Source organism: Miniopterus natalensis, chromosome 7 (genome assembly GCF_054644295.1).
Source record: "Miniopterus natalensis isolate mMinNat1 chromosome 7, mMinNat1.hap1, whole genome shotgun sequence".
NCBI lineage: Eukaryota > Metazoa > Chordata > Mammalia > Chiroptera > Miniopteridae > Miniopterus > Miniopterus natalensis.
Genome location: NC_142087.1, coordinates 56,510,672 through 56,537,816, shown reverse-complemented (window position 1 = coordinate 56,537,816; position 27,145 = coordinate 56,510,672).

Genomic DNA, 27,145 nt, shown 5'->3' with positions numbered 1-27,145 from the left:
AGTGCTACCGTTAAGTACTGCAGTCCGGAGTGAAGTCAGACAGTTTGCCATTTACTTAGGAACATATACTCTTTTTTTTTTTTTTTTTTTTTTTTAAGTGGCAGCTCAATCCTTTTACTGTAATAATGGTATAGAATTCACATTTTCATCCAAAAGAACTAGATCTGACCAGTACCATCTGCAGGGGAATGGTGCCTAAGATTAGCAGTCCTTATTTCTTTGCCTAAAAGAATAGCAGAATAAGCTCCTTTTAAAGGCTGAAAAGATTCATTCTTCCTATCCTGTCCAGAATAATGCTGAATTATTTCTCAACTACAAGTAGTGTTTCATAAATCATAAAAAGAATAAATCTTATTAAATCAGTTGTATATTACAAAAACCTAAAGGCAAGGTCCATTCTCCAAAGGACAGTGCTGTCCTCACTGTTTTTTTGCCCTTTTACTTATTTAAGAGGAGACAGCTTCTTTGAGACCTGCTTATCTGAAATAAGAGCCTTATTTCCTCCTTTTTATAAGGAGTCAAGTGTCAAATAATCATGGTAGACCAGTTTATCTACTAAATGTCTAAATATTGCAGATTTCAACATTCTATAGGTATGTATATAATGGACAGTGAATACATAATGTATAACATGCAAATAGATAAGCTTTATATAACATTTTTGAAAAATTGTCATATCTATTGCATTCTTTCATAAGATTAAAGAAACAATAACATTTGGTATACCATAAGCATGTGGGAAAACAAAAAACACCTTTGCAATTAAAATAATATATATGCTAAAATCTATTCTTTAAGAGTCAAACTATTTTATATATTCAGCTCTTAATCTGATGCAGTATGATATTCACAAGAGTCTAGTTTTATGTTTTAGGAAAAATAAACTCACTTTTGCATGTCACAGAACAAAATGTGAATGCAAAAGTTATGGTTCTCTTAGCACTGCGAACTTTGCACAGTACAAATAACACATTCAACAAGGTAGATATTTTATAGTTGCCCTACTGAAGAAAAACTCAATATGCATATATTTATGTATTGAGTAGATTTATAGCCAACACGTCAATTGCCCCTTGGCCTCAGTTCACTTTCACATCCTTGAAAAAAACCACATTTCGCACATTTCAAAAACATTTAGAAGATTTAAAAGCATTTGCCAGTGTTACAAAGCAACAGCATGTGGTATACGCATCTCTCATAAATGAGTCTAGAAGTATGGAATATGAATGTGCAATGGGCTGTTTAGTATTCTGAAAAGCTTTCTAACTTTATTGATCACACTGAGGGTGAAGACTTGTTTCACAAATTTAAGGATAGATGGGTTTCATTTTGCTCCAACCTGGCACATATATGGTGCCATTTCATCTGCAATTGAGAAGTTAAGCTTTACTGAGGGTGTTCCTCCATAATGGGAAATAGTTTAAGGAATAAAGGAAAAAAGAAAAAAAAAAATGAAGGGAACAAAGGAAAAACCATATGACATCAATGATTACTAAGGTTGGGGTTGTGGGATGATTTGACTAGTAAGGGTAACTAGAGGGTGTTTCTTGGTCATGATGGAAATGGAACACTTTAGTATTCTGATAGTAGTGGTGATAATCCCAATCTGTCATGTGATAAAATTTCATAGAACTATGCATCTCACCCCCCAAAAAATATGTGCATGTAAATCATGGTGAACTCCAAATGAGAACTGTGGTTTATTTAATAGTATTGTACCAATATCAGTTTCCTAATTTCAATAATGTACTCTGGTTATTTGGGATGTCATCATTGGGGAAGCTGGGTGTAGAATACATGGGAACTCTCTCAATATTTTTGCAACATCTTGTAAGTCTAAAATTATTTCAAAATTAAAAGTGATTTTTTTAAGTGTAGAAAAGGGAGGTAGAGAATGCTATGGAGGAATAAAAAGAGTTTATTGTGAGCCTAGCAAAGGCAGCTCTAAGTTGCTTCTGCCAGATCTTTTGCAGGTGGGACTAACACCGCCCCTTGCCAAAAGAGGCCAAGGCTCACTGAATGTTGCCCTGGTGTTGGGGAGCTGAAAGAAGGACCCAGAGAATGGAACCCTGAAAAAAAGATAGAGCATGACTCTGACACCATGTTTCAGTCAAGGACCTTGACCCTGGTCCATTCTTGTATAGACCTCCCCTTTACATCGGAGTTGGTTAAAGTCAGAGGAAGAGTAAGACTGGAGCTTTCCCTAGTCATCTGAATAATGTAAGGAGACATGGAAAGCTATTGAAGTTTTTAAATGTTTCCAATACATTAAAAAAAAAAAGAGAAAATGATGCTGTGGAAATAAATACTGTTATTTTCTTGATGGAAGTTGTCTATATTTCACCATTCAAACTGAATTAATTTATTCAAAGAGATAGATTTTTGTAAAAACTATTTAATAATAATAACCAGATTATCTAATGATATATTTTTAAAACAATCCATTATTTTTATAAATTTGAGGGTTTTTTTTTTTTTCTTCTCTTTAAAATGTTTCCTATGCACAAGCCAATAAAGAACTGGAAGACTGACATTCTTCCTCTTTTAGCTCTGGGCTCATTTTGGCGGGTCACTGACTGCCTAGTATGTGAGTAGGAGCACCTTAGAACAAGTTCATTTCTATACTTGAAAAGCACACAATGTGATATACAGACCACATAACATAGAAATACTCTAGCAACCTATATAATCTTATTAACCAATGCCACCCTAAAAAATCTTATTGTTGGTCATTTCAACAACAACAAAAAAGAAAACACTCTCATTTCATTTTTGTGTCTCTGTTTTCTCTTTTTCTGCAGATCCGGTCTCATGAACTCCACAGTGACTTCCTTTTCATGGTGAGTAAGTTTATACAAATTTCTAGCACTGTGGTAGAAATGCTAGCCTTCATAATGCTGAATTCCAATTTACAGGAAATAATGTTCTAGTGTGTTATATAAATGCTAATCACTTTTTAAACTGGTGAATCCCTTTATTTAGGCAAGAATTCTATAGTGAGATTCCAAAGAAATAATAGAAATGCTAATTATTTTGATTAGCACAAAGGGGAGAGTCTATTAAAAGTTTCTGAAAATAGTTGCTTCTTTAATTTTATGTGTTTTATGGCCTCTTTTAAGACCAAACTTAAGCTATATGCCAGGATTTTATTTTTTATGTAAATGGCTTTACTCAAAATTTCCTCCAAATTTCTTATTTTTAAATGGTTTCTATGTGAAAGATTGACTCAGTATCTATTGTGTATTTGAAATCTCCATAATTGTATTGAATGGATGGAACAATTACGTAAAGAAATTGATGAATATTACTTTGGGAAAAGGAGCTGGTATTCCTTGAAAATTTGTTTGCTATATATGTGTGATTGTTTAAAATGCTTCAAATGAAAGCCTCATCGAGGTCAGTCTCTTTTCTAAGTATTTAGGATTGTTTTTTAAAGAAAATTTGCATGCTAAGGGTATGTCTGTACTGAGATAAATGTTCTGGGTCTAAACAAATCCAAAATAACTTGTTAATTGTGTATTTTCAATAAAAAATGAGCTGCTCAATGAAAATATAATTTAGTACTGGGAAGGGGGAATCAGGGAGCTGGAATAATTAATGCTTAATAAAAAAGACTAGTATTAGACAGGCATGAACTGAATCCCAGGGTCACCACTGTCTAGCTATGAGATTCTGAACAGGCTTTTATTTTTCTTTAACTCTTGAGGTTTCAGTTACCTTATCTGTTGTCAAGATCCAATGGGATGATTCACACCCCCACCCCCCAAAATTTGGACAACATCTGATATATAGCGAGTGTTCAGCATTTGTGCTACTCCTCCAAGTTACACTATTACTAGTGTTAGCACTTTATATCATTATCGATATCTCCACTGTAACTGCTTTAATATAAGCAAAGTTCTCCCACTGGTGTGGTACTCTGTCCACTTTTTATTTCTAATTTTCAAGCTTTTGGTTTTACCAACTTCAGTACAATTATAAGACAAAAATTACCAAGTGCCTACCAGATGTCAGGCTTTCTGATAGAAACCACATTTACAAAGGCACAGGAGAGGGGGACAACTGTTTAGACAAAGAGCACATTTTGACAAGTGTGTTAATAGAAGTATCTATGGAGATAAGGAGATGAGAGAGGGGTGGCTCTATTGAGGGTGACAAGAAAGGATTCTGAAGGAAAATGACCTCTAACTTGATCATAGAATAATGATGATGAGAAATAACTTAAGGGGATAAGGGAGGGAGCAGGAATCCAGGCAGGGCAAATGTATGTGCAAAGGTGGAGGGTTCATAAAGCTGGCCTTGTTTAAAGCATTTATTATTGCTGTTAATTATCACTGGAGAAAACATGCGAGATCAGAAAGCAGTAGCACATGCATTTGGAGAATTAAGCAGGGACAGGGTTTTGAAAGAAATCATAAGTGAAGATGAAAGGCTTAGCTTTACTTGGTAAAAAATACAAAGCAGTTGGAAAGCTACAAGTGGGCCAGTGATGACTATGGATGGCCTCACAGAAGAATGAGCTGAAAGGTATGTGTGGGGGCGGAGGGCAATCCTTGAAGTGGAGAGGGACAAGGCTTATGAGGCTATGACAAAAGTCCTGGAAAACAATGAGAAAGAGAATCACAGTGGGATGGAGAAATTTAAAATAAATAGAAGATAATTTAAAAAGGCCGTAAGGACTGACTTGGCACTGAGGAGTTTGAGAGCTTCAAATACGGTATGGACACTTTGGCTGCCTGTCACTATCAGAGGAAGAGGCGGAGGGTGAGGGTACACATGCAGGATGGGAGAGGCTGAGCCTTTCCATTTTTTATACTCAGTAGGGTTTTGAATACAGACTTTGAGGCCCAGAGAAGAGGTTGGGACCAGAAATTAGCTCTGAGAGACACTAGAACTGCACTGGGACAAAATGAGACAGAAAGAAAAGAAATGCAATTGATATTGTTTTTATCATTGAAGCCAGGAATGAAAAGAAAACTGAGGCAGTCATTGCAAGAGGGTTAACCAAGGCTAAAAAAGGTTTATGGATGAAGGGAGCAGTCAACAGAGTCAAATTCCACAAGAAGGTCAGATGAGGTTAGGGTGTGAAAAATATCCATTGGACTGGTGGTGGGTGTGACCTTGATGAAGATGGTTTCTAGAGAGAGGCAGTGAGCAAAATCCAGGTTGACACATTTAGTAAGTGAATGAAGGGGACTGAGGACGTTGGTACTCCTGGACATGAAGTTATAATTCAGTGTCAAGAATGGCACTAACAGAGCTAACTGGCTGAAGCAACATGTCTGATGTAGCCACTGCTGTGCTGAATCTCGGCTCACTTATCTTATTGGCCACCATAACAGCAAATTATCAACAAGAGCATAGCTTTGCGGCACTGTCTGTTATTAAGGAGGCTGGAGAATGGAGGTAAGTGTTCTGACTTCCAATATCAATCAACTATTTGAGTCTCTGGTTACTTAACTATCAGCTGAAAACTTGAAAATGGTTGGTCTGGAAACATTTAGCCATAATCCCAGTTGGAATGTTCACATCTGAATGAAGTTTGTCTTTCCAACTTCCCAAACTGTTCTGCTGGCCTAGAAGGGTGAAGTGCATTATCTCCTGCTATTTCATTTTTATTAAAACTGTTTGAACTTGGAAATGAGGCCTGATGGTCCCATTTTCAGAAGGCTGAAGGTCACTGGGTGTTTCTGTTCAAAAAGAGAAAACAATGTGTAACCCCTCTGGCACCATAATCAAAAGAAATAGTGTGGTGATTACGGCCCTGCACTGAGCTGGCGGCTGCTACAAATACTGGAACCGAATTTGATAGGATCCTGTATTACCGTATAACAGAGTATCATTCCTTACAGTTCCAAGGTCAATGTCTCTTTCTCAAATAACATTTTGGACCTATAATTGTTCATCTACATGCCAGCAATTATGGGGGAATTGATCAGCCAGTAATTAATGCCATGCTATTACACTTTTTAATTTGTAGATTATGCAGCTGCATGCGTCCTCACATTTTTAATTTGTATATTATACAGCCACAAATGTTTACAATGCCCTTTTTAATCTCCTTACACACCACTGTCATTATTCACTATAGATTAATGATACCCCGGGTGCTGGGGTTTATTTCATTTACCACTCTTACCAGGAGAGCAGTTAACATTACTGTGCTCTATTACCTAATGTCTTACTGCAGCTGCTAGCAAGCATTGGTTACCCTTTAAAATATGACCAGCCAGTTATTTTTTTCCTTTTTTTTTTTTTTTAGCTCTCTTGTCACCAACAATATGACTCTATGGTAATATTATACTTTATTTCCAAATTTACTTCAACTGGTTCTATCAGAGAGATTTAAATAATTCATTCTAAATAACAAACAACCTGAGCCCATCCTTACCTGTCCTTGTCTATCTTAGAGACCATTTGAGGTTGTATGAGCAATACAATTTTTTCTTTTTTCTTCTAACTCCTATTATTTCTGTATACCAGCAAGCCAAATACATAAAAAGAAAATTTCAAATAGTACTCGACTCCTTTTTAATTATCCAGAAATAGATACTCTCAATATTGTCTGAGCATGATAAGTCTTGAATCATTTAAGGTGATACCAAAGACTGTGGTTGGGATTATTGTGGAGCATATGTCTTCTCTCTTCAAGGTGATCCAAAGTTTCAAGGGGAGGGTTGTATCTGTCTCCTCAATAAAACATAGTGACAACTTTAACACTACTCTAAGCCACCAGCATACACAACATCCACAACACAGCAGAAATAGATCATATACACAACATTCTATTACTTACTGGGCAGGATGCACAGAAGTAAAAGAGATAGTGTCTATCAGCAAAGTGTTTCTATTTTTCTGAATAGAAGAGATAAAGGAAATGTGTAAAAATTTAATAACAATAATCTATATATAACTATAGGTATGAAATAATTATATGAGAGCACATTCAACAGGGGATCCCAAAGCATGTGATAAGTGGACATAAACAATTTTATACTGAATTAGAACAGTTTTTCAGAGTGAGGAAAGAGTGAACCCAGGAGGGGTGACCTGACTCGAGCTGAACTCTGCAGAAGGAGGCAATGGGGACAGGCTGAGAATGGAGAGAAGGGCTTTCCATGAAGAGATTGCAAAATGAAGATGCTTCTTGGGTTAAATGTTATATAGTCAAACATTATAGGGATAAATATAGCTTAAAGAAGGTTCTTGGTGAGGAATAGTGAGACTTGAAGCCAGACATTCTACTACCACGTAACAATGGGTCTAGCTCACCCATACAAGTTATTTCTACTTTATTCTGTGCAGAGAGTTTCTGTGATACATTTTTAATTAGCTTTTGTTTGTTTGCAGACAATATAATCTTATACATAGAAATACCTTTGTAGATAAGTAATAAGTTTAGATACAGTAAGAATCACAACCTTATATTTTATTCAATGTTATGATCGCTCCTCTTTCCTAACCCAGCAGACTATAGGCAAATCCTTTGCAATGGCAAAAGAGTGTCATAGTTGGCATCTGCATGGCCCTGGTTTACAAATAGCTCACTTCTTTTTCAGTTTGCTAATTTTGACTTATGCTGATTCTTCCAGGGTAAGAGCTAAGAGGGAGGGGTTAGAAAGGTGTGTGAAATCCTTCCATGACTAATAATGAGAGATAGGTCCATGCTCTCTGGGCTGGCTGGGTGGGTGAAGCCGACTTGCTTCAGTGAGCTTTTAGAAAACCTGTCAATCCCTTATGTTGTTGATTCATTCTCCTACAGCTGGTCTTCTTTAGCTTGCAGCCATTCATGGGGACCTCCTATGCCTTTCTGGGATTTTTCCCTCCTTTCTGGTAGAACTTCTGGGTGTGTTTTAAAGGGATAACATGTAGCCTAAGGGAAGTGCTTATTAGGCGTTCTTTTCCTCTACAGAGTCTAGCAGCATAGATCACCCAAGGCAACCAGTTACTTTTCCTTTCTTTACTTCACTGTCAGAACAGGTAACTAGTCCATCTCTCATACCTGAGGTTCTCTCAGATGCAATAAAGTGTACCACACACTGTGGGGGACACACAGTAACTCTCAAAGATGATTCTGTGGGGCCCTCTGCTGTAATTTGAGGTTACAAGGAAAACATGCCTATTTGGGCGAGACCCCAGAGCACATCAACCACCTAGACACTCAAACTTTCTATTCCACAGCCCTTTTCTAGGCTTCTCAAACTTCTTTTATACACTCAAATTGAATCATTCCACAAAGGTATAAATTAGTTTTTGCTAACCATCTTCTGCAAGTCCTATAGATAGCCTTGCACTCCACTTTAGAATATGGCACTTATTGTCTCAGAATCTCAGTCCCAACCTTTTTTTATGATATGGACATAAGCAAAGAAATAAGTTCAAATAGTAATAATTACTAGTAAGAAAATGAGAAGCTACATGGAAGAAAGAGGTGAGGAGAATAGCATTAGATAGTGTGGTCAGGGGAACATCACTGAAGGGACAGTATTTAGCAGGAACCTGATTGACTAGGAGAAAGCTATGCACAGATTAGGGGTAGGTGCATTCGAGGCAGATAGCGTGTTAAAGGTCCATACAACAGAATTGGATTCAATGCTTCAAAGAGCAGAAAGAAATCCTGTAGAACTGGGGAAAACCCAGCAAGGGAATGAGGGATGTGGGACAGTGATCCTAACTTCTAGTGTGCATCAGAATCCCCTGGAGGGCTTGTTAATATACTGAATGCTGGGCCCCATCTCAGAGATCCTGACCTGGAGTGATTCTGCTCCCAGCTGACACTGATTGTAGAGCATGGCTGTGCTATAGGATATGACGTCAGTGGAGCCAGGAAGGGGTCAGAGAAGGGATTTTGGATTTTATTTTATATCATTGGAATATTTCAGTCAGTAAAAGGCCAAGATCTAATTTGAAATTTCTAAAGGTGACTTGGCTGTTTCTTGACAAATATACTATAGGGAGGGCAGGCAGGTATGGGAGGAGGTAGGACATTCAGGAGGCTATTTCTTTTGAGTGATAGTGGTTTCAATCAGTATGGCAATGTTGGAGTTGTAGACAAGTAGCTGGAAAGCTGGAATGAAAATATATTCTAGAGAGTGTGATGGCAAGAACTGATTATGGATTGGTGTGAGTAGAACATGGGAAGGAGGAATCATCTCTAAAACCTAGACTCTTGGCCACATCCTATTTCTTTAAGGATAATCAGTACATTTAACACTTCTTTTACTCTGGAAGATGGTTTAGAACATAGTAGGCACTCAGTGTATAAGAGGATTTAATTACACAAGACAAGTCATTTCTACATTAATAGTTCATTATACATAGTGTTTGCGGTATTTTCAAATATTAGTGAATACAATAAAATAAGAATTAATTCAGAAAACTTGGAGAAGTAAATCCAAAATTAGTGAAATAAATCAGGGAATTTGAGAACAGGTTAATCATTAATGATGGTAGTTTGGGTAAAGTAAATACAATGGAGTTTGGGAATGGATTAATTTCAGAGAATGTTAGTTTTATTTTATCTGCCTCCAAAGAGATGACTCTGATAGCTATTTAGTCCCATTGTGGGGGTGGGAGGGTAGAAGCTTAAAGCATTGCACTCAGAGCAAAGAGCACAGAGCAAAGAACACCCTTGGCATTCTTCCCTTTTCCAACCATATATGTTCTCCTACTTCAGGTTAAGGTGGACATTAGGACCAGTGTTACAACTTAATCATTGAATAAAAGTAAAAAATAGTTTGTGTATGGAATATATGCCAATTTTTATTTATGATGAGAGATATGAAATAGATACAGGAATCTGAAGAAAGGAATTATAGGTAGAGTATACAAAATTTTTAGGGTCATGTGGCAGCTTTATACATCTTTTCTCCATCTCTTTCATTTCATACTTGCCAGCCTCATGGGCTTTGGTCGAGTGTGGTATAGCCACCCTTACTGTGTTCAGCAGTTCAGAGTTCTCAGTAAAATATTCTAGTATTGATCTAGTTAAGAAACAAGACCATATTAACATTAACCACTAGAAAAGTTCTGGACCTTATTTTTAGAATTTTGCTTACAAAATGCTAGGTAATTACTTTATCCAAGACAGTTTGAAGAAATAACACAATTCTTTAAGGACTTTTCTAAACTGGTAACAAAAGTCTATCCCATTGCCAATATGTCCTTCTCTTAAGGACTTAAACTTCTAAGTCAAAGGTGTAAGATTTACGTAGATAATGTTATTTATTTTAAGCATACTAGAACTGAAATTTCATTTTTTAGCACCAAAAGGCTCAAAATTATGATTGTGAGGAAAAATATAGAAGTTGCCCCAATCACCAAGATTTTCATTTCTTAAACTGTATCACATTAAAAAAAAACAAACTATAGAAATATTTTTCTATTGACCTATAAGTTTCCTTTCAAAGCAATAATCAACGTGTGCTCTCTAATTAAATCTTGACCCAGGAAATATTGAGAATAAAAACAAGAGGTTGTAAAATTAAAGGACTAAGTAACCAACCTAACTCCTGCTGAAGTAGTCATTACAGGTGTCTTCAAGTGTCTTAGAAACCACCATATAAGTCCCGAATCAGCATGACAAACAGAAAGGAGATCAGAGTTAATATAAACTATTGAGTTTTATAAAGAACCAGTGGCACCCCAATAAAAGAGAAAAAAACAACCAGTATGTGTGGGTTGAAAGAGAAGTGATGCTTCAAGTGGATGGTAGAAAAAAAATAATTGATTTTGAACTTTAGACCTTACAAAGATAATGAAGCACAGCGCACTCAGGGCCAGACCCGGCATCCCAGGGACTAAAGTAACAGCCCTTGGCCTGCAGGGCTGAGGGCCCTGATTGCCCTGGCACTCGCGAGTCTCCTGGGCAAAGCAAAGTAGGCATGGATTTCATCTCGAGTGTTCTTGGCATTCTGGTGCCTGGCCATGAGCTAGAAAAAGAATATATGAGAGTTATTCCTTATCACATTCTTAGATATATAACAGAAAAGGTGTTTTCTGTCAATGGAGCCTCAACAAGGGGCTTCAGATGCTTGAAGAAGCATTTGGAGGGTTTCTTCAGGACATAGCAAGGGAAGGAAACACTGATGAGTGTGCTTAGTAATCCAGCCTCCAGAGAGACCTCTTTTTTTTTTTTTTTTTTTTTAGTGACCTGGATGAAACATACCTGAGCTTCATAAATCTTCCTCTTTAAGAGTGGCTTTTCAAATGGTCCAAGGGACTGATGACTAACTAAATCTTTATGCATTTATGTAAATTTCTTTTAAACAGGAATGTGAGTTTGCTTTTACATTATATAATATCCATAGAATTTATAAGAGTATCTTTTATTCTGAGATGATTTTTTTTCATGTTTTCAGCATTAAGGTACCATTTATTTTATGAAAAAGGCACTACAGTGCCTATAAGTTAAGAGTTACCTTTGAATTATAAAGCACTTTCAATTTGTTTTTAAAATACTTTCACACATATTCACAAAAATAGTACCTTCAGAGATAAAGGAGGGGGAAATGTTTTTCTCTTTCTTCTAAATAGTGCTCTAAGGAAGATTTCATGGAGAATGTGTGTTTGTGTGTTTTAAGCTGGATTCTAAAATGTCTGAGGGAGATAACTCAAAGTGAAGTAGAACATTCAGCCTCCTAATGAGTGAAGGTGGGAAGGGGCTGTGTGTGTTCAGGAGAAATGAGTATTCCAGCTTGTTTCTAACAGAGAGTTTGTGGAGGAAAGAAATGGGAAATAAAATGTAAGACTTCGATAATGCCAAATCATGGATGACCTTGAATGCCAGGACAAGAACTCTGAACTTTATTTGGTTAATAAAGGAAGTATTGATGGCAGTTCGGGGAGGCCAGCCTATAAAAGCAAAACTGTCAAAGGGGAAGTAGGAAACTTCACTCTTTCTTCCTTTCCTTTCTTTGCACAAAGGTGTCTAATGTCACACAAATAAGATACCATTGTCACTCAGCCAGCTGAGCTTGGACCCTTGCTTAGAAAGGAAATCTGTCTTTTTAAATTTATGGCATGAACTGAGTTGATTTCTAGACGTTCCCCAACAATAAAGAAAGTACTAGATGGGGTGAGCCAAACAAGGTTCTTAAGGACCACGTAATGACAATAAAAAAAAGTCATCTGGTGAAGTCTCAGTCCATTTCAGAGATAACCCACTCTGGCATGAAATCATATACACTGTAGCCCCCAAATTGCATTCAGCTCAGGTTCTCCCCTAATTAACACTACCTTTATCTTCTTTCATCTTCCTCCTCTCCCTTACTTCTGTCAGATTCACCCAAGATTTATGACTCCTACCTTAGCTGGGTCCTTCTAGTGACCATAAAATGAATTTAGCCCCTAGTGATGCCAAATATTGGGGGAATATCATTCAGTCCAGCTTGGGAGTCACAACAGGTCACCGTTTTGTCACTGAAATCAGTTTATGGGGACATGTTTTTACCCATGTTTCAGCTTCTAAGGTTTGAACATGTGAAATCTTCAATTATGATTCACACCAGGAGTGGGATTTTTGGAACATCCCCAAACCCCTTAAATTGGTTTTCTTTTCACCCTCTCCCATCACCTCTTTTCCTATGGAGATTAAGGAATGTATAAAATACAACCTGTAACTGCCAGGAGGGATTACTACTATATATTATCACTCACAGCTCATTAACCTCGAAGCCCTGCTAACTAAGAAAATCCTCTCTAATGAGGTTTCCCTTGACTGCACTAAAGTACAAAAGGTCTAAAAGTTTTCCCTATTACCAATGTTCCTCAAATTATTGCACTGTAATTAAAATGTAACTTTGAGGCCAAAGAAGAGAGAAAAAAAAAAAAAAGGTTTACATTTGGTTTAAACTCTAAAAAAGACCTTGTAAAGAACTTCTGCTTTGTCCTTTGGTAGCAACTAAAGCACAGCAAACCATTCAGGTTGGGGGAGGTGATTTTTCTCAGTGCACCTGAATTGTGCCTACATCACTCAAGGGAGTTGGGCATGAATCCATACAATTCAGACGGAAATACTTCTGTAATACAGAAGAATAAGAACATTTCTCACCTTAGTGATCTAAACAGACTCCTTATTTTTGTGAAATAGCAGTACAAGTAGTAAAAGCAGCGCAAGTCTACTTTCCTTGGCTGAGATAGACCTAGAAGCTAGAATCGGGATTAGTAAATTGATGGGTCCTATTATATTTCTTATTCAGAGCCCTGGAGTCAGGGTTATTTGTATGGTTGTATCACCGGAATCGTAAGGAGTAGAGATGTAGATAAAACAAACAGAAGGAGCTGTGCTCCCAGGAGAAATTTATAATCTGATGAAGTAGCTAGAATTAAGTATCCTCACCTCTGAGCTTTGAGTTTTTAAATGCCCAAAATGCAAATAATAATTACCTCTTTTAGCTTCCTTGGAAGCCTGATTTATGTGTGTAGCGTATCCTCAGAGGAACGCAGTAAAGAGTTAGGGACTCTCAGGCTGGGAAATGAAGACTGAGGGGGGGCTACAACTACTGCTTCTAAGATGATGAAGGGACTGGCTTGAAGGAATGCAGCCTTGACCACCGAACCCTGGAAGACTAATTAACAACTGAGGCTCTCTTGAAACTCAAACAATTTAAATTTAAGACATTAAAGGCAAGTCTTTTTTCGCAAAGGAGTAGTAAGCACCTGACACTCATTAAGCAAAAACCATTGCAATTTGAAAAGAAAGAAAATTTCTTAATGTGGATCATACTTTCATAATAAGATCTAAAGGGCACTAAAATAGTTAGGACTTGCCCCTGATATTAGCATTCAGGTAGAAAAGAAAAACCTATGGAACATCCTATAGTGAAGTAATAAAATTCTGGGTTATAAATAACAGTGGATATATCCCTGTAGTATTATTCATGTCTTGGAATTGCAGAAATGGTCTGCTGAGAGATAATGCTAAAGCAATACTATAGGATTGTCTTTGCTGGGTCCCCAAAAAGAGAAAAGGTGAAAAATAAAATAGGTGGTAGATATGCTGAATAGTAACTATTGTCTTCATCTCACAGATTCATTAATATAAATTTTTTTTTCAAAGTACAAAAAGGTAATAAAAACATACAGTTCCCTACTGTCAAAGAGCTTCTCATTTATAGCATTTGGTAAACAACAACAAGTGGACTGTAAACCCCAAAACATCCGTTCTAGTTTTAGTTTTAGCACTAATTTATATTAATATGAGCAAATTATTTGTCCACACTGGGCTAACATATCTTCATGCTATATTGGAGGTAACAATATCCACCTTCCTTTATCACCAGATTATTTTAAAAACTAAATATAGTAAACATCATGAAAATACTTTGAAAAGTAAAAGACACTCTACAAACCTATACAAATGCAAAGTATATGGGTTAGTAACCGTTGTCACAATTCAGAAATTTTCCCTCTGCTTTACTTATGCAGGCATTTCATTAAAAGACAAAACAAACGAAGCCGCAACTACAGCAAGCACAAAGACTATTTGTGTCATTTCTGTACTTTTGACAATTTGAACAGATCCTTATGGCAAATTTGGTCTTAGAATTCTAGGAACCAAAGAGTTATTGACCAGAATACCTGAAACCTATAGTGGGTAAACCCAAGGTTTATGAGGAGAGTACGAGTAGCTCTGTAGCCAGAGTGAAGAGAAGAACTTAGCCATAATGTATTCAGAGCTGCCGCTTTGGCATTAAAGCCTGGTGCACCGTGTGAAGGCTGGGGATTTGATGGGATTGGGCTCCTGCATTAGGAATGGAAAGTGTGTCTTCACCAAGCCCAGAACTGCTTTAGGTACCTTGAGTGATTGTATAATAGCAATCATGCCTCTGCCCTGTAGCTATTTCCTGCAGAAACAATCAATCACCTAAAAAACAATTAGAAGTGCACACAAGAAAGTGTGCAATTGAGTAGTAGTTTTTGTAAGACGAATTTTAAGGGATTAGAAAAGAAAGACATCGTGAGCTTTAATTATTTGTGATAGAGAGTGGCAGATAAAGCTAGCTAGCTGACCTCCAAATATTTATATTTCTCAATCCTTTCATAGCGAGTTGTGGCAAGTGGCAGACACCCAGCTTGGAATATTTCAGACCCCTTGCATCTAGGGTTGACTGTGTGACTAAGAGTGGAATGGAGTCATGCCTTCTTTCCAATCTCTCACACCAGCTGGCAGGCATGTAGCACAGGATTCACAAGTCAATAGGGGAAGGTGGAGCCAAAAGGTGTAAGAACCCTGAGGCTCTAGATCACAGCTCAGAGGAAAGCCATCTGCAGACAAGGAACACCTGCATCAGTCTTTTATCTAAGTGAGAGATAATCTTTTATTATGTTAAACTAGCACTTTTAGGGGGTTGTTTGTACAGTAGGTAGATTCCCCTAACTAATGCATCGGTAGTTAAACACAAAATAAATTGGAAATAATTGTTTATTAGATAGAATTTTCAAAATAAATTCTTCCAAACATTACATTTCATAGAGCAACAAAATATGAGCCAATTGACAAAAATTGATTGTTTGCGGAAAGTATGTTTTTCATAAAATAAAGGTATAGCTGCAGGGATTATCATGATTCCGACAGTAAGTAACTGAGTTCCAATCCACAATTGAATTATTTTAACAACCTTCAGAGTAGGGTGTAAAGTAGAAAATTCTCAGCATGATCGCTCCTGTTCCAAGTACTGGCAAAATTCCCTCTCGAATTTGACTCTAGTGTCTCTCAGAAAGGCTCTCTGAGTCCTGGAGGAAAGTGTAAGATAGTCACAGAATGAATTTCTCTAGCGCACAAACCAATATAGAAAACACAGGTGTATAGGTCCTACCCTCAAGGAATGTAAAAAAGACAAAAACACTCCACACAAATTTGAAATGAAACTTTATACATTTGGGGGTGGTGGTGATGGTTGTTGTTTTAGAAACAGTATTCCCAAGTCAAAGAGTGCTGCTTTTCCATTCCGTGAGGAATAATGCTGAAAGGAAATAATGATGGTGGGTTTGAGCACTTTTAGTGTAGGACCCAAGAAAAAGCACTTCATGTCTGCTCATATCTCATACAACCAGCTCCTCACTAGTCCCAACCCTTCTTTATTTAGCACTGAAGGAGCCCTTGATAGTTCCAGAAAACTTCATTATTTCTTGATCATAATTAGCCACAGAAATAATGTCTGGATTAATGAACTATTGGTTAAAAAACAAACTGGTTATACATATATACAGGGTGAGGCAAATGTAGGTTTACAGTTGTTCATCTGGAAAATAATACAATAATTAATAAATAATGCACGAATAACCTCTGAGTTTCAAGTACTCACAACTGTACACCTGCTTTTGCTCCACCCTGTGTCTATGCATATATTCAAACATATACATATATGCTACATACTACTTTCAGTGTTAAAACTTTTTCTGACATTTCTTGTAAATACCTAAATTGAGATCATGCTCTTCTGTTGACGAAGTGTTTGAGAACATGCACACACACGCACACGTATTATTAACTGAGCATATTTAGTCTCCAGAAAGCTACTCTAATTTGGCTTCACGTGTTGAATCTCTTACCAGTTGGAACAAATTACTGTTATTTTTCTCTGTGATAAATATTTGCTCAGTGGCACACAAAAAGTGTGAAAGCAAATTCTGGGGAAACTGCAAAGGCCTCCCAGGCAGTTCTCTGTGATTTTATACAGTCTCCCAATTAAGGGGCAGATATTTCATCCTTTTCTGCCACAATACTGGGTTAGTCTCAAGAGAAGAAATCATTTGTGGGTGTCTCAAATTCACCCAGCTGGGGATGCCACAGATGGTTTGATTCTTTTTGCTCCCTGGAAAGTAGAAGGCTGGATGCTTTCACCTAGGGGGACTGCAGTATTCGCAAATAAAATGACAGTGACACACTTTCAGTTACACACACATACACACACAGAGGCATATATACAACCATAATTATAGTCATTTTCTTTTTGTATATTTTCCCATTAAAGAGCAGGAGAAGCCATAAACATTTGTGAAACTGCTCATATGATGTGAGACCTTAAAATATAATTTCCCCACCTTCAACATAATAGACATATGGTCCATTCTTTTCTATATACCTTAACCCTTTATTAGTGTTGGTATCTTCTAAATATACCAATGATATAGGCATTTCCCCCCCCCACCCTTATCAATCTACCTTATAGCTTTGCTGTAATTTTGAAGTGAGATACAACAGGAATAAACCCTTTGTAGTTTTACTCTTAGAGTCAGGATACACGACTGACTACTCTTGCCCAGACAAAGAACATGAACTGCAACAAGTCAAGATCTTAAAGTCTCAGTTATTGATCTTATAGCAACGAAACCATGTAACTATATATGAAAGAAGCAAAATTATTTAATGAATAAACTATTCCAAACTTTAATGGATTAAAAGAATACACACGTATCATTTCTGTTGCTGTGGGTCAGGAGTCCAGGAAGAGATGAGCTGAATCCTTTGCTTGTGAGGGGTCCCTCACAAGACTCCAGGGGAGGGCTAGAGTCTTATCTGCAGATCACCTGGGAAAAGATCTACTTCTAGGCTCACTGAGCTGGTTGTTGGGAAGATTCAATTCTTCACAGACTATTGGACTGAGGGCCTCAGTTCATTGCTGGCTATTGGCTAAAGGCTGTCCTCAGTCCCTCACCATGTGGGCTTCTGCAGTATGACAGCTTATTTTATTAGCACCAGCCGGAGGGCAATCTACCAGCAAAATGGAAATCATAGTTTTATATAACTGATTCACAAAAGAGACATCACGTGTCTTTACCATACTGTATTCATTGGAAGCAAGCTACCATGTCCAGCCCACATTCAAGAACTGCACAGGGCATGAATTCCTAGAGTCACGATCATTTGAAGCCATGTCAGAAGCTGCCAAATACAAATTTTGTAATGGCTTAATATAATCACAATCATAATGCTATACTTTTCTTTTTAAAATTTATTTGTTGCTAACTAAGCAAATGCAATGTTATATTTACTTCCTGACAAATGTACACTTGGAGCTATAGACTTTTTCCCCCATGTTCAAATTCTGAACTCATGTATTCCATACATAAAATTAAAGCAGCCAATTATTCTAATACATTCACTGGCAAAAGGCCACAGTGCTAGATGCTATAGGGATGTTTAGATATAGAAAGCAGAGTCCCCACCCTCAATCAAGTTATAGTTGAGAAGATAATTTAGTTTTTATATATTTTAAATTTAAATAATAGCATAAAATGTTTATAAATCCAAAGAGTCTATAAGATAAAATGAACAAAAAAGTAATAGAGATATTAAATGCTATAATTTTGGGAGTATAATAGTTTATGAAACTCCTTGGAAGGGAAGGATTATATAGCTAGATCATCAAGACTCTGTCAAGGGCAGAGAATATTCTAGATGGAATATGAGGTATAAGCAAAAGCAGCTAGGGTAAAAATGTGCACAGTTCCCTGTCTGCATATTATAGTAATATATGGCAGTGATTTGATTTATCTTACAATGGTAGGTATGATTTACTATTCTTGAATTTGTATAAGACTGGAATTATAACATCACAACATTCTTTTCATAAGTGGTTAATATACCAACTTATTGCATGACTGTTTCTTTACTTACAAATATCACCTTGATATTATCTGGGTCCCTAGCAGTGCTACTTTCCAAGATGTCTTGGCAGACTGCCCCTTCAGAATTGTTTGATATGATGTCAGTTGAAAATTCCAAAGTGACTTTGGTGGCTATTTGCTATCCGGGCATCCTATGGACATCTTTGACAATAGGAAAATTCTCTCAGGAAGCTAGGGTTATAACCTCAGTACTGTTGAGAATAACTTAAGAGAATTCTAAAGATCAAGGATTGATGAGTCAGGAACAATTTGAAAAGGCAACATTCATGGAAATAGAAATAGTTGTTTTGGAACAAAGAGAAAGTACCCTTTTTATGCCATTGGATGAAAGTATGCTACCCAAAGAGGAGTTTCATAGGTTGGTAGAGCAATGCCTTGAAATCAGCAGATATTGAAAAGCTTTTTTTTAAAAAAGTAGATACTATTGTTTTCCACCAACATTAATGTTTCTGAGAAATTGATTGCAAAACTACTGACAGTGTCTCCTGTCCCTGAATTTATAAGCTTCATTGATCCCTTTCTTTTGGTCAGTGTATACAGATTCAAATGGAAACGATAGCAGTCTGCTCTATATTTCAAACCATTTTCCCTCCATTTTTCATCTGATTGGCAAATAGATCTATTGCAAAGTCACTATCGGCAGAAGCTGCTCAAAAAGTGCAAGAATTAGTTCTGTGTCAGAGTGCGCTCAACCCAAGTCCAGTGAAGAGTTTATCAAGGCCTTCCATTGTCCAAGTTGACAATGCAAATTAGTTCAAGACAACTTTCAAAAAATCACTTGAACATGTATTACAAGTGTCAGCAAACTTTTCTGTAAAGCGTCAGATAGTAAGTACGCAAATATGGCTTTGTGGACAGTACGATTCAATCCCATTACACAGCTCTGTTCCAGTAACACAAGGGCAGCCATAGACCATAGGTAAATAAATAAATGAGCATGGACTTAATCCAAAAAATGTTCATTTATAAGTGGCACTGAAGTTTGAATTTCATATAATTCCCAAATGTTGTGAAACATTCTTCTTCTTTTTCTTTTTAAAAAAAAAAATGTAAAAAACTTTCTTAGTGTGTGGATTGTAGAAAAATAGTCAGCAGGTTTGGTATGTGGGCCATAGTTTGCTAACCTTTCGTTCTAATGCAGTGTATTAAAATTTTCTTGCTGTAGCCTCTATGACAGCTGTAAAAATAAGAGTCAATTTGGGCCCATTATATAATAAAAGAGACGAAGTATTCCTATGCACAAAAGTAACTTTTCAAGTAGAAATAAAACTAAGATTTAGAATCCTGAAAATAACAAGGGCCTGAAGTAGTTACCTTAACCAGTCTCCCATCTCCAGACAAATACAGTTATCCAGGGATTACACTGACTTCTTCCAAAGACCATTCATTGTCTTAGTAGCTCCCCAGAGAGGGAAGAGAGTAATTCTTAGGTTCCAGAAGAAGGAAAACATTTCTGGCATAATGTAAAGAGCACTTGTCTTGGCCTTGGTCTTGCTTCAAAAAATAAGATACACCCTTTGATTTCCAGCAGGGTTTGTGGCATCCAAACAAACAGCATTCCTTTTAGTTGGGTATTTTGTAAAATGAGCACGTTGCTTAGTTTCCTTCTCATAAAATCCATATTTTATGAGCAGGTATTCCTCAAGGTGACCTTCTTTGGAATCCCTATACATTTTTTTCATTTATAATCTATACAATTTGTTCAGCAAGCTCTGCCTGATAGTGCCACTCTGTAATGGGGATAACATACAAAAACATGCCTAACACAAGGTTGGGCACTTAGCAAATGCTCAACAAATGTCTCTCAGTTTCTATCCTGACAACAGCATATCCGAAGTATTCAACACCGTGACTTTGCATGCCTTCATGAATTTCTAATGATAATGACTATGATGAAAACATTACTGATTTTTAAACTCAACCATTTCAAATGTATGTGTGTGTGTGTGTGTGTGTGTGTGTGTGCAGGTAAGATAATATCAGAGAAAAGAGAAAAGAGAAAATAATCTGGTGAAACTGATTTTTTTCCTTTCTATTTTAATTATTGAGCAATGAAAACAATCCTTAAAAGGGAATTTGACATTGATTTTTTTAAAAAGACAGGCTAGCCTTCTCTCTCGTCCCAATCTCGCAGCGTGGATGAAATAATCGTAAACAGTTATTCTAGTCCTTGACAACCTTATACTGGATTATAATGGAATAACCTAGAGATGACTTGATACAATGTGACAAAAGTGGTCTTTCCATATCTATAGAGGAGTTTTTTGAGTTGGGGTTGATTTCAGAGTCTTCCTGTCAGTGTTTCAGCATTTCTGTGTCTGCTCTTTGCTTTTATTCTACAAATAGGACAGAGTTCAGAGGAGGTCATAGTCTTATTTTCTTCTGAAGCATTTTGCCCAGTCTAAATATATTTCTGGATTATAGTGGGTCAAGAATTCCACACAATTTCTAGATTTGATAAACTAAGGTTCAAGACAGGAAAGAAACCAATAGCATCTGGAAAAAAAGCTTTGGTCAGGCAAACTATTTTTTAACAAGGAAAAAATATAATATTCTGCTCTGCATTTTTTTTTGGCTATATAGTTATCATGCTCAAGTATGAGAGAGAAGTTGAGAGTAAAAGTTAATGGAGCCATATTAGAAGATATTATAAATGAAAAGAAATATGTCTTTTTTAGCAGACTGTAAATGCAAATGTTGTGAAATCTGAAAGATTTGGAGGAAATTGAAAAATTTATCCTGCCATCTTTTAAGGAATAAATATGGGTAAATTAAGAAAACCAATTAAGATATAAAAACAGCAGGCTTGATGGTTCCAAGGCAAGAGATAGCAGGTCAAAAGTTTCATGAAGAGACAGAAAGATCTCTTCACTTACAGCAAAGACTAGCATGTGAAGTTTGTCAGCCTTAACAGAGACTAATAGGAGGTGAAAGCATAAAAAATTAAATGATCAGAGAAAATGAATATGGACCTTTGGAAAAGGAAGGTTGGGAAAGTTTTCCTGTAGTTAATGGAGAGCCACAAAGAGAAAGAGACAAAGAACAAAAGGTGTATTAAGGATAAATTTTTTGGCAGTTGTGCAAGAATTGAATGAAATAGAAATTTCCAAGTGTTACCACCCAAGAGTTTTTTTACCCCCTTGAAAACTACATCTTTTTTTTTTTTTTTTTTTAAGACAAAGAAATCAAAATATATTCTAAATCTCCAATAAAAAGATATGCATCTATATAATCCAGACCACCCCCTTTATTTATAGGCTTGTGGCTGATTATAGAAGCTAAGTCAATCCAAGCTGAAAACCTTGTGCTAGAAATTATGTTTGCATGTGCACATCCCCTGTGATAGATTGAAGATCTAGCCACAGAGTCTCTAATACTGCTCCCGTTGAATCTGCCTTTGAGTCTGGGCCATCGCCGTGATTGCTTCACCGAGAGAATACAGCAAAAGTGAGGTTGTGACAGTTTCTGAGTCTAGTCCTTAAACAGCAGGTAGCTTCCTGTTTCTGAGAACACTCCACCTTCGAGTCCAGAGCCACCAAGTGAGAAATCCAACTACCTTGCTGAAAAAAATATTTAGAGATGCTCCGAGACTACATAGAGATACCTTGTGAGAGAGGCTCAGATCAACCCATTCTCCTAGCCATCCCCACTGTTGTGCTAAGCACAGGAATGAAGCCATTAGTACCCATTGGATCAGTCTGGCTGTCAGCTGAATGTCAGCTGAGTCCTGTGCTAGTTCCTGAGCCACAGAATGACAAGATAAAATAAAATCACTGTAGTTTGAAGTCATTAAGTTCTGGGATCATTTCTTACTCAGCAGCAGACAAGTGGAGCAGAATTGGTTCCTGCAAATGGAGTGCCAATGTAGCAAAGATCCAAACCATGTGGACTAGAGAAAAGAGGTCCCCCTTTATGAAGTGGCCAGACGTTTGTCAGCACCATTGCCTATGGCAATATGGGAAATAGAGAGGAGCCTGAAGGAACTTATGGATTTCACTGGATAGGTTTTTAGGACAAAATGTAGAAATTGTGGACTGACTTTTTCTAGAGAGGAGGAGAAGATTGATGGAGCTGTTAAGTTATTGAGCAGAATTTGTGGAAATATAAAGGAACCAGGAGTTTAAGAGTTTAAAATATGAATGTTTGCTATTTCTGATCTTTACTAGAAAATAGATTTTTAAAATAAGAAAAGGTTTTAGGGCAAACACCAAATCTTTGTGGGCTACCAGCATAGGAAGGCCTAATGCTAAATGTTTTCATAACATGTATGACTTAATATTTTAGACCTCAGGAAGATTTAAGGATATGCATAATAGGGCTTGTAATGTTCTTAAGTGTGTGCCTTGTACTTAAGCACTAGGGTTTCTAAGAATATTAAAGGTGTGGTCCACAGTAGCCTCATTGAAATCCAAAGTAAAGAAGAACCTACCTTGAAGAGATTAGCATTGAATAGATTTCATCTAACGAAGTGAATTATGATTTGGTCCACAGAAGCTGTGCCATTTTTGTAAGTGAATTAGCTAGCATGGTCTAAAACTACAAAAATAGTACGAAATGAAAGGAGGCTTTTGGGTTCATAATTTATTGCACTAGAATAAATTTAAGAAAATTACTTAGCTGTTAACATGAAGTATTCCTGATGGAAAGTAAAGGATGATCCAGAGTGAAGAGCCAAGAGCCACAGTGAACCATTTCCAGGGAGGAAGACTGAGCATTAATCAATGAAATGACAATGTGTGCCCAGCTCGTTTCTCCATGGTAGGGTCTACTGTAGCTATTCTGTCTCTTAGTATGTGTTATGTATGTAGGGCCAGATTACTTTTCTTTTACCTCACAAAACAGTGGAGTGCAGCTACTGTGTTGCAAGGATGCTCCAGCAGCCCCATGGAGAAGCTCATTTTTAAAAGAACCAAGACCTCCAGCCTAGCTCTTAGCTGACAGCCAATAGGAACTTTCCAGGCACTTCTGTGAACCATTTGGAAATGGATACTTCATCCTCGGTCAAAGAGCCCAGCCGATGCGATGTGAAGCAGAGATGAGCCATCCCACTGAACCCTGCCCAAATTGCAGATTCATAAACAAAACAAAGTATTGGCATCCTAGTAAGCCATTTAGTTTGTCATATAACAATATGTATCCTACACGGTTTTATGAGGCAGGGGGCAAAACAAACCTACTGCATCTTGGACTATAAGCAGATGGAACAAGAAAGAAGATCATAAAAATGGACAGATCTTTTTATAGACAACACAAAAGTGCAATTCAGGAAGTAAAGGAAACAAGTAGACATTGATATCAATGCAGCTTACATAATAGTTACCCATGGATTTAAGATATAATAGATATGTTTCAGGATTTCATAATGTCAATTATAGATAAAGGGCATTACTATGGCAAAGTTGAAACTACCCCATTAAGTTGTTCTCATATATCCCTGAATACCTGAGAACCTATAGACAGTAGATTCTATCAATACTGGATGCAGCAGAGTAGAGAAATCTCTGAACTGAGAATTCATGGTCCTTACCAAAATGAAGGGGAAAAATGAACTTCCAAGGAGAAACGGTATTATAAGCAATTCCGGTGTCAAAAAGCCTTTGGTTATAGGTGAAAGAGATCACTCTTGTCTTGAAGAATACCATTTCCCTAGACAGATGATAAGAAATGGTCCAGGAGTAGAGATTATATAAAAGCTGCTAGTAAACAAGCTGGAGGCTTTTGAAATTCATGAAAAATGACAGTGGATTGGGTCTGTACCTCAGGATAATTTAAAATTGTACCTGGGAGTTTAAAGAATAGACTTATTTTATATATAGTATAGCTTCTGCCATTATTTTTTATGAGTATGTCATCGGGAGGTTTCAGAAAATATAAGAAAACAAAACAAACTACAAATTTAAGTATATTAATTTAAAGATGCTACATCTTTGAAATAAACATCTTCCCACTGATAATTATAACAGTAGAATTTCAGGGAAGAATGCCTGGCTCTCGATATCCACAGTCTTCTCAGGGACAGAAATGCCCTGTACTCTCTCCAGTACTATGGCTCATTCTTTTGGGCAGCTGTCCTTTATTTTATTGCATCACCTAAAGTATATTTGAAGGGAGTAGTGAGGAATACCCTTTAGATAAGCAAAGCATTTAAACACAATCAAGTGCAGTGTGAAAGGTAAATTTAAACACAAATGATATGCTGTGGCAAGAGTCACTTAGAACTCATTGGGCTCTTTTAGGAATAAAAGGCCATTCAAATATCTTCTTAGTATAGTCCCTGCTATGTACGTTTTTAATTTAAGAATCGATGGAAAGGAACTCAGTTGATTTTCAACAGAAGATTAAATGACTGAGAATAAAATGAATTAGATTTCTATTTATGAAACTACTTGAAGTCCTGATTTACATCATCTAAACTGAAAAAATCTAGATGCTCATGTTTTTATGAATTAAAAAAATCCCATCAAAACACATTAGAGGCAGCACAGCAATGGTGCATGAGTAAGTTAGAAGAAAAGGTTCTTTATCTCCTATCCATTGTCATATTCATATTCCCTGTTCAGTCAAGCTGGCTGCACACTGTGTCTCATATTCCCACATTCCTTCCCCAGTAGCTGTGCCACACCTGCAATTCCCTCATCCTTCCTCTTTGTATCCCTAAGTTTTACCCGCATGCAAGACACAGCAAGTGTCACTCAGACGTTGAGAGGCCTGTTCTGGCCACTTGTCCTTTTGGGATTCTTTTTCTGTTCTAAAAACTTAGAACGTGATTACCTATATTACTCCAATGTCATTATTTTTGACTGTCTTGTGCATTTGTTCAATAGTTTTGAGCGTGCATGATGTTCTCAAATATACACAAGCAACAAATATTTCTGAGATGACTAAATGGCCAATGAATAGAAATGCACTATGATTAATCAATCAGAAATATTTACTGAAAATCTAAATGAAATTATGAGGTAGAGCTTTTTTTGGGGGGGGGGGCAACAGATTCTCATCTATATTAATAAATATATGATTCCTTAGTAGTGTGTATTTTCTTCACAGCCTGAGGGATACTGAACAGAGTCCTTTATTATAAAGGACATCAGTTTGAAAGGTACAAATGTTATTTTATTGGTGTTTAAATTCCTCTTCCCTTGGGGACTGAGGATAAACATTTTAATGCATTTATCAATATTCTCCGTTGCCCTCCTCTGAGGACACAGCCATTCCACCTCATGAGCATAGTGACGAGAAAACACCCCCCCTCCTTTGCTCGCTTTTCCCCATTCTCGCCGTTTTTGGTAGGTCTGGTGGAGAAAGCTGCTCCCCTAAGACTCACAACTCCTATGACTGAAAGTTTTTCACATTTCTCCAAAAGCTCACTGTCCCCTGGCCCTTTGCATTTGATGTGTGTATTGTGTATTTGACCAGCTCTAGGAGGATAGGATTGCTTCAAATTTAAAGTCAAATGGCCCGGCCAGGCATGGCTCAGCAGTGGAGTGTCGACCTAGGATCCAGGCGATCGAGGTTCAATTCCAGGTCAGGGCACATGCCCCAGTTGCGGGCTCCATCCCCAGTCAGGGGTGTGCAGGAGGCAGCTGATCAATGACTCTCTAATCATTGATGTTTCTATCTCTCTCTCTCCCTCTCCCTTCCTCTCTCTGAAGTTAAAATAATAATTTTTTAAAAAAGTCAAATGAATGTACAGAAATTTCATATCAGAGGATAATTAAATCATTACTTAATAGCTTAAAAACAACCTCCAAGATGAGGGTGGGCAGTAAAACCAATATGTTAAAAAGAAAAGTAAAACATCTAAAAACAAATTATAGTTTAAACATTTAGAAAGATGCTTAGAATTTGAATTTAGCATTGAGGATGTTGATTCTAGGCTGCCTTTGTGTAAAAAGATTGAATGTATTAGTGCTTGCCCAAGTTTCCTCACAGGGTTTATTTACCACAAGGATCCAATGAGAAAATGTATGTGAACATAAACCTGCAGTCTCATAGTTTAAAAATATGTTAGATGTAATAAATGTTTAAGAATTAAATGATTAAAGCAAAATTATGGAAACCAAAATGGAAGAAAAAGTGATATTAAATTTTTGCCTTAGCTTTTTGACTATACCTAAGTTAGGAAGCAGACACACAGAGTTAAAAACAAGTAGCAGCTTTCACTGTCACATTTATCCTTGGCTGTTCTAAAGAAACATTACCCCTTTTCATATCTTTCAATGGGAGATAGGTAAATTCAATGGTATATTTATACTTTTCTATGAAAGTTATAGCCATTATGATTTTTAGCATCCTACACCAAGGTTGTTTGTTTCATTTCCAAGCCATAAAGAGGATGTGGTATGTTGTTTCCTTGGCAGAGCTGGGCCATGACTCATCTCCAGTTGCTGTTCTCTGGGAAGTGAGCCTGAAGGCCTTTCACAGAGCAGAATGATCTCAGTAGAGCCTATTGCCATTTAGTCTTTGGGTTTCTGGAGAAGGTGTGCCATTCCTCTGCTCCACTCTCTGGAGT